We start from the raw sequence: 9147 nt of genomic DNA, 5'->3' as shown, positions 1-9147 counted from the left end.
CCCCACACACACACACACACACACACACACACACACACACACAAACGCACACACACCCCAAACCACCCCACTGTCGGAGTTTGTAATGTTCAACAATCTTATTTTTTACTCGCCCTAATCGATCTCTATCAGGAGCCTTTTGAAGAAAGTACAATCCCCGTTCCACCACGGACCAGGTTTTAGTCTCTGCAGGACTTTGAGTCAGGATCCAGATCCGGTCTGAGAGCAATAAGAGGACCGGGGGGGAGTCCGTGTTGTGTTTGAACCTCTTAAACTTTTCAGGGTGAAAACCACTTGCAGCGACAATCAGACGGATGATGTCACAGTGTTGATTGAACTGAAACTCAGTGAAACTCTTTTTCTAAAGTGTCCATGAACTCAACACGAATGAAATGCAACTCTTTTATTTTTTATTTAAACGTCAGAAGGCATAGAGAAGATTTCACATGATCCATCGCCATGTTTAGGAATCAATGACATGTCTCTCGTTGGTGTTGTGACGTCTGTGGTTTTTATCGTCTGTTCTGAGGTCAGTTCCTTAAACAGGAAGTGACCTCCGCTTCGGAGGAGCAGAAGGAGCCCCTGCCGGTACACGATCCGTCCTGCACATGTGCAGATGATGTCATGATGATGTCATGATGATGTCATGATGAACGCGGATTTACGACACTGCGCGATCTGTTCCCATAGACAGTTAAAGAAAGTCTGTTGGCCTAGACCGGAAAACTAACGTTAGTTTAGCTAACAGCTAAATCGGTGAACCGCTAGCTCAGACAGCATGTAAAAGACCCTCAAAAGTTTAAATAACCGTTTAAATATATAACAGCTGTTACGTCACTTCTACTTAACTTGTGCTCATTTAAAACACAATCACTCACTACTTGTCTTTATTATTACTGTAAAGTCTTAATTTAGCTGGAGCTGCTTTTCCCGCTGTTTAGATTGAGTAACGTTGTTTTAGGCTGAATCAAGCTGTCAGCTAGCGGTTAGCCGCATTAGCTGTTAGCTAGCGGTTAGCTCGAAGTAGCTGATAGCTACCGGTTAGCCGAATTAGCTGATAGCTAGCGGTTAGCCGATTTAGCTGTTAGCGGAACTAGCGTAGTTAGCTTCCCGGTGGAGGCTAACAGTAGACTGTGGAACAGATCGTGCAGTGCCGTAAATCCGCTACATCATGACATCATCATGACATCATCATGACATCATCTGCACATGTGCAGAACGCATCGTGCAACGACCGTCCCAGCATGCTCAGAACTCAGAAACATGTAAATACATCCAGTCACAGAAAGCTAGAAACCAGTGTTTAACCCTCCTGTTGTCCTCGTGTTCTAAGTTTCTAAATCACAACATTTGGGTTTCTTTTCAACCAAATTTCATTGAATTTTTTGTGTTTTTGTTTAATTTTATAGAATTATTCTGACTTAACTTTGACAGTCTGTGATTATCCATCAACATACGTTCCTCTGACCTTAAATATTAGCTGGTATTATTCATACTTTCTTCTTATTTTAATTCAAAAGTTACATTTAATTTTATATAGGCTACATGTGGTGTTTTGACCTTAAAATCCCAAAAAATGAGTGTAAAACTAGTCGTAAAAATGTCAAATTACGACAAGAACTAACAATTAAGAGACAAAAACAAAGCAGTTTGTGAAAAACATGTCAAAAAAGTAATTTGAGTCAAATTTTTTGAGTCAGAAGGACAACACAAGGGTTAATACTGTCATACTCTGCAGTATTATTACATTATTATATTCTGAGTACTACGATGCAGGAACCAAACTCTGTACACATTTCTGAGTATTTAAGGAAAAAAAGTATATTTATTAATGTAATTAATGTTATATTTTATGTTTCTCTGTGTTAACCCTCGTGTTGTCTTCCCGTCAAAATTAAAAACAAACACTTTTGTTGACGCTTTTTTTGACGTTTTTAACACTACGTAACACTAACTTATTAACTTTAGTTTTACATTATTTTTGGAATTTATGGTCAATAAACCTCATTTATAGGAAATTATACCTAATGTTTGAGTTAGAAAAGCAGAAATTAGGAAGTATTGAGACTAAAATTAAAGGAATGGATGTTGATGATAATCACAGACTGGAATATGTCAACTTTTACTCAATACTATTTCAAAAACACTTCCATTTGTTTTACAATGCTATAAAATTGAATAAGACGCCCCAAACTTAATGAAAGTAGAGATGTGTACTTGGCAAAGAGCGTTGGGTGGAATCAATCATGTTATTTTGGGAAATTATAAAGAACATTGATATAGGACAACATGAGGACAACATGGGGACAACATGAAGACAATATGAGGACAACATGAAGACAACATGAAGACAATATGGGGACAACATGAAGACAACATGAAGACAACATGAGGACAATATGAAGACAATATGAAGACAATATGGGGACAACATGAGGTCAACATGAAGACAATATGAAGGCAATATGAAGACAATATGGGGACAACATGAAGACAACATGAGGTCAACATGAAGACAATATGAAGGCAATATGAAGACAACATGAAGACAATATGAGGACAACATGAAGACATCATGAAGACAATATGGGGACAACATGAAGACAACATGAGGACAACATGAAGACAATATGAAGGCAATATGAAGACAACATGAAGACAACATGAGGACAACATGAGGACAACATGAAGACAACATGAAGACAATATGGGGACACCATGAGGACAACATGAGGGTTAAGGTATTTTGTACTGGTGAGGAATAGAGAGGCGAAGTCTCTCCCCTCCCGCTGGACACCATGGGACCTTATTTTGGACATATGTCCAGTAGAGGACACGGAGGGACATCTTTGTTTGATTCTGTGTGAACTGAGCCATGAATTACACACATATGATGATGTCAGTTTGAAAGATATTGGGCTCTACTGTAGTCCTATTTCTGGATATTGTAGTCTTCAACTTCAACAGTTTCACAACAAACAGACTTTCATTAGTTGCAGAAGTATCTTTTAAACTGACAGACATCATAAGTGTAATTTATGGCTCAATTCAAACTGGAACAAACCATTATTGGTCCCCCCCTCGTACCATACATATATTCTTTTTCCCAAAATAAGTTCCCATGGTGGTCTAGTGGAAAGGGGCGGAACCTGTTTAGTGTCCCCCTTCAGGTCCAGGACCAGCTGTTGTCCAGCTTTGTGGACAGTCTGTCAATGTGACATCATAGCTGTCAGTGTGACATCACAGCTGTCTCTGCCGTGATGCATTCAGGTGCACTCTGTACAGTTGGTGTTTTTGAAACCTAAACTTTTGTGTAAAAAAATAATACTTTTCTATCTTTTTGGGACTCTTGTCATTTCTACTTTTTTCACTATTTCTGCTGTATGATGTGGAAAAAAGCATCATGTAAATACATAAATTGACGCGTTGTAAATGTTTTAAATAAAGATTTTACTTCAATGTTGACCAAATTGGATCAACTAGTGGAGTGTCTGGTGTCACCCCCCCCCCCCCCCCCCCCCCCCCCCCCCCCCCCCCCCCCCCGATGTGAGTTGAGTGCAGATTTGAGTCGCGCATGCGTCACTTTGACAAGTAGCTTACAAGTTTGCCGATGTCCCACCAGACTCCATGCAAATAAACAGTCATTTTAGCATCGTAAAACACACTTCATTCAAAGGCAACAGAAAGCTAATAAGACTATAAAAAGCCGTTTTTGGTCTTTGTTACACTTTTCCAACCATGGAAAACTCAAGTATTGGTTGAAATAAACACATACTTCACCGATTTACGAGTGAAAATATGTTGGCTCTATACACGCTAAACGCGCTGTTTTTTAAATGGAGTCTGGTTGGTTTGGCGCTAGCTACGTCATGGCTGTTTGTGGCAAACAGAAAGGTCTTAAACAGGTTTTAAAAAGGTCTTTGAAGGGTTAAGACATGTAACACTTTTGTTATTTGTAGTTTGATTGAAATTCGGATGAGCACCAAGTACACTCTGTTGAAATTGGGTAATTTTCTAGTTAACAAAGTGTTGGTATTGTTGTGTTTTTGGTGCTTTATGGCTGTTAGCACTGCGGGCAGACACTGTTCTCAACACAAACAGGAACAGGTCGTCTCCTACTGTCAACAGAGGTCTGTGTGTGTGGGGGGGGGGGGGGGGGGGGGGGGTAAGAACAGGGCTGGTCTACACACACAAATACAGGCCGGCCTCAAATTAAGACGGAGGGAAAATTTGGTATGCTATGAAAGGGCCTTTCATATAATGTGCATTCAAGTTCATCGTAATGTATATTTCCACCAATTTAATTGAACAGATTCAACAACATGTCCGTGCTTTTTCCCACGCTTTGTTTTCCGGGTTGTTCTACTCATGTAAAGTCTTAGGGCGTTTCTCAATATGTGTTCTTCTATGGACTTGTGTTCTTGTGTTCTTGTGAAACGTCATGTTTGGTGGCCAAAGTACTGACCCAATACACAAGTTAGCATTTGGCCAAGAACACTTAAAGTCCCCGGATGTGATCTCGACACGCCCATTTTACCGAGGATACAGTCGGTACACGATCCGTCCTGCCTACACGATCAGTTCTGCGCATGCGCAAGATGTTCACGCATGCATCTTATGGTATGGTAAGGTTTCTATGGTATTGAGAAACGCCCTTATTGTCTTGTGGAGATGTCTTTGGAGTGTGGTGTGTAGTAACGGACATAGGCCACTAGGTGGCAGCAGCTGCAGCTGCGAGACATTTCCACGTTGACCCCCCACCCCCCAGGACCCGAGACGCTCCCACCTCGAGGACTTTCTCTGAGCCCTTATAATAAATACTTCAATTTTACCCCTTTTTTGCGCTTTTATCTGCGTTTAATTTAAAATTTGTTGTTTGAACATTTTTGTCGCGCTGTGACGTTTTTGGTGTTGATTTTTATTTTTTGTTGATTTTTCGCTGCTTTTTTGTAACGTTTGTTGCTTTTTTCAGTGTTTTTGTGGCTTTTCGGACGGTTCTGTCGGCTACTGCATCTCCGTGGACCTTTTTATTCGTTTCTTTTTCTTGTTATCTTTAACTTTTCTGTACTCATTTGCAGGGCTGTAGTCAAGACCATCTTAGCTGAGTCCAAGACAAGTCCAAGACCAGGACTAGTTGAGTCCAAGTCAAGACCAAGACCAGGACTAGTCGAGTCCAAGACAAGACCGAGTCCATAAAGGTTTGAGTCCAAGACAGACCAGGACTAGTCGAGTCCAAGACAAGACCAAGACCAGGACTAGTCGAGTCCAAGACAAGACCGAGTCCATAAAGGTTTGAGTCCAAGACAAGACCAGGACTAGTCGAGTCCAAGTCAAGACCAAGACCAGGACTAGTCGAGTCCAAGACATGACTGAGTCCATAAAGGTTTGAGTCCAAGACAGACCAGGACTAGTCGAGTCCAAGACAAGTCCAACACCAGGAGTAGTTGAGTCCAAGACAAGTCCAAGACCAAGACTAGTCGAGTACAAGTCAAGACCAGGACTAGTTGAGTCCAAGTCAAGACCAAGACCAGGACTAGTTGAGTGCAAGTCAAGACCAAGACCAGGACTAGTTGAGTCCAAGTCAAGACCAAGGTCCAAGACTAGTCGAGTGCAAGTCAAAACCAAGACCAGGACTAGTCATGTCCAGGACAAGACCGAGTCCAGGACAGAATAAAGGTCTTATGCATGACAGTATGAAGACAATCATTTTGGGTTTCAGGTTCCCTCCAATATTATTATCAAAATAATAAAGACACCTGGACTCGGTCCAGACCAGAAGCCATATTGGGCAAGACCAGTGGCCGAGACCGAGACAAGTCCGAGTCCAAATACTAGCGAGTCCGAGACAAGTCCAAGACCATAGAAAAATGGTCTCGACTCCGGACTCGAGTCCAAGACCGGACTCGAGTACTACAGCCCTGCTCATTAGTACTTCGCCTCTAGCATTTACCTACCCTGCCAACGCAGTACGGACTTCAAAGCTTAGTTTTATTTTTCTATAATATTAACAGTGTTTGTTTTACTGTCTGGAGCTCGTTGTCTAGTTAACAAAGTGTTGGTATTGTTGTGTTTTTGATGCTTTATGGCTGTTAGCATTGCGGGCAGACGCTGTGCTCAACACAAACAGGAACAGGTCGTCTCCTACTGTCAACAGAGGTCGGGGGGGGGGGGGGGGGGGGGGGGGGGGGGGGGGGGACTTTATGTCGTTATATGACAGTGAATTCAACGAAATGGAACGCGCCCCTCCCAGCGGTGGTTAAAGGATCAGAGAGCAGGGAAGTAGGGGTAGGTTCAGTATTGGAACGCGGCCCGTCCTCTCAGGTAAACAGAACTTTCTTCTTACATTAAAACATTTATAACGGGTTACTTAGTGAAATAAAAGTAGACGTGTGTGTCGCGGACATGTAACCCGGTTATTATACCCGCGCTAAGGGCACACCCGGGATAACATGAACCGGGCCAAACCGTTAAACTTTGAACTCTTCTCATGTCCACATCACAGAAACTACTAAGTTCCTTTTCTGTTAGCGGTTAGCTTCAGTTAGCATCGCTGTGTTAGCCGCCACCAGGGTTTACTAAATTAACCCGGGTTAAACTTTTAGTTCAGGTTTTGGTGTCCGCTACCGGGACTAAAACGCTGCCCCGGAGACTTGTTGTCCGCCGTTATTTAACGCACTCATCCGTTTTAATCTAGCTAGCACACGGCTAACAGTGACGTCACGTTAGCTCGGCGCCCGTTAGCGTTAACAGTCACGAGCTAAGTTAACGGTAACTAACGGTTAACGGCTACGCCGACAGTTGGCTCTAAAACGACGAGTTAAGTTCGGGGAAAGGTCTTTTTGGGGGATTTAAACACTCCCAAGGAACGAACACGCGTTTCCTCGGCGAAAGTATTGACATTATATTACATTTTGAGCGACTTTACGTAACTTCCGGTCGACCCTTCCCCTCCTTTGACCGACTTCGCCGCCGCTGGTTTAACGGAGGAGACGCGACAGGTGAATAGGAAGAACATTTGAACTAATAATGATATTTAGATAGCATCATGTAACTTAATCAGTTGATTACTGACATAAAGGAACTCGAAAAATATGAATCGCGATTGTCTTTTGGTATCTATAGCACATTTGGCACTGTCACTCCCCGATGTGAGTCGAGTGCAGATGTGAGTCGCGCATGCTCAGATGTGAACGCGTCACGGCATAACGCGTCATACTTGAAACTTTTCTCATTGTAAACAATAACAGAAGATGGGAATCATTACAGAAACGTTGTAGCTAGCAATGGTTGATTGGATGCTAACGTTAGCTCAAAACACCATTCAACTGACAGCCTTTGTTGTGTTTGATGCTAACTTGTAGCTAAGCTAGCAGTGAACCAACTTGGTTCAGTAGGTCCATTTTTACTGAAGTCCCTAGTTAGCATGTTGTATGCTACTTGTCTCAAAGTGACGCATGCGCGATTGAAAGCTTGTTTCCACTCACAGAAGACAGTAGTTTCTGTGATGCAGTCGGCTCGTAAAAATTAAATGAGAATCAAAGTAAAAAAAAAAAAAATTATTCAACATTAATTAATTATTATTATTATTATTTAACCGGGTGAATCGAGATGATGATTTTTTTTTTTTACGGTAAATCGTGCAGGCCTGATTACAAGTTTTCTGAAATTGTGTGTGTGTGTATATGTATGCAAATGAGTCGTTAACTTATTAAATATCTGTGTATTTTGCGTATGTTTCCAGAACAGAAATGTGAACTTTGGATTAAACCAGCTTCAAAATTCTTGTTGCATTTTGTGGAAAGATAAAAACAAATTTTATGACTCCTTAAATCAGAAAATACTGACGTTTTCGTTTCCTACACGTTTTTCAATTCAATTCACTTTTATTTATAGTATCAATTCATAACAAGAGTTTTCTGGAGACCCTTTACAGATAGAGCAGGTCTAGACCAGATAGAGCAGGTCTAGACCAGATAGAGCAGGTCTAGACCACAGTCCAGAATATACAAGGACCCAACAGTTCTAGTAGTTTCCTCCAGAGCAAGAAACAGGGCCACAGTAGTGAGGAAAAACTTCCTTTTAGGAAGAAACCTGGGACAGACCTAGACCCAGGCCCAGACCCAGACCCAGGCCCAGGCCCAGGCCCAGACCTAGACCCAGGCCCAGACCCAGACCCAGACCCAGGCCCAGGCCTAGACCCAGACCTAGACCCAGGCCCAGACCCAGGCCCAGACCCAGACCCAGACCCAGACCCAGACCCAGACCTAGACCCAGGCCCAGACCTAGACCCAGGCCCAGACCCAGACCCAGGCCCAGACCCAGGCCCAGACCCAGGCCCAGACCCAGACCCAGGCCCAGGCCCAGGCCTAGGCCCAGGCCTAGCCCCAGACCCAGGCCCAGACCCAGACCCAGGCCCAGACCCAGACCCAGGCCTGACGGGCCGGTTGGGGTTAGTGGAAATAACAAAAATAGAAAAAAATAGTAGTTTGTAGCAGTTCATTTTTTATGAATCAAATGTTGTAAACATGACATCAGCTGTGTTCAGAGTATCGATCGGAGCGAATTAAATTAATCTTTATAAAATCATGATTTCGATTCACCCTGTTCACGAGTTTTTAAATAACTTAGATTTTTTAATTAATAACTTTGATTGTTATTTCACCCTCGTGTTGTCTTCCCGTCGACCACGAAAAAAAAATCCTATTTTGCTCCTTTTTTTTTCAACATCTTTATCTCTTTTTCCGACATTTTTGTCACTATTTCAATGTTGTGGGTGTATTTTATTTTTGGGCAGTTTTTTCCTAATTTTTTATTTTGTTTAAATTTCAATATTTTATAAAACATTTTTTTTTTATATTTATATATTTTTAATATAACGCTTATTTTGACGGCCCATTTGTTTTGTGACCAAAAATAAATAAATTTACGGGCCAACACCACTTTCTTTTGTGAGTTTTATGTATATTTATGTATATTTATGTATATTTATGTATATTTATGTTGCTGTGTCATAGTGGGAGAAGCACAGGTGTATCAAAGCCGTTAACGATGGCTGCATTCCACTTAGGAGAGGTTCTGGTGATGGGACACGGGGTGGGACACGGGGTGGGACACGGGATGGGACACGTGGTGGGACTCTGGGTGGGA

This window comes from Etheostoma cragini, chromosome 7 (assembly GCF_013103735.1).
Source record: "Etheostoma cragini isolate CJK2018 chromosome 7, CSU_Ecrag_1.0, whole genome shotgun sequence".
Taxonomy (NCBI): Eukaryota; Metazoa; Chordata; class Actinopteri; order Perciformes; family Percidae; genus Etheostoma; species Etheostoma cragini.
The sequence above is the reverse complement of the archived record's forward strand: the minus strand, read 5'-3'. Positions refer to the sequence as shown.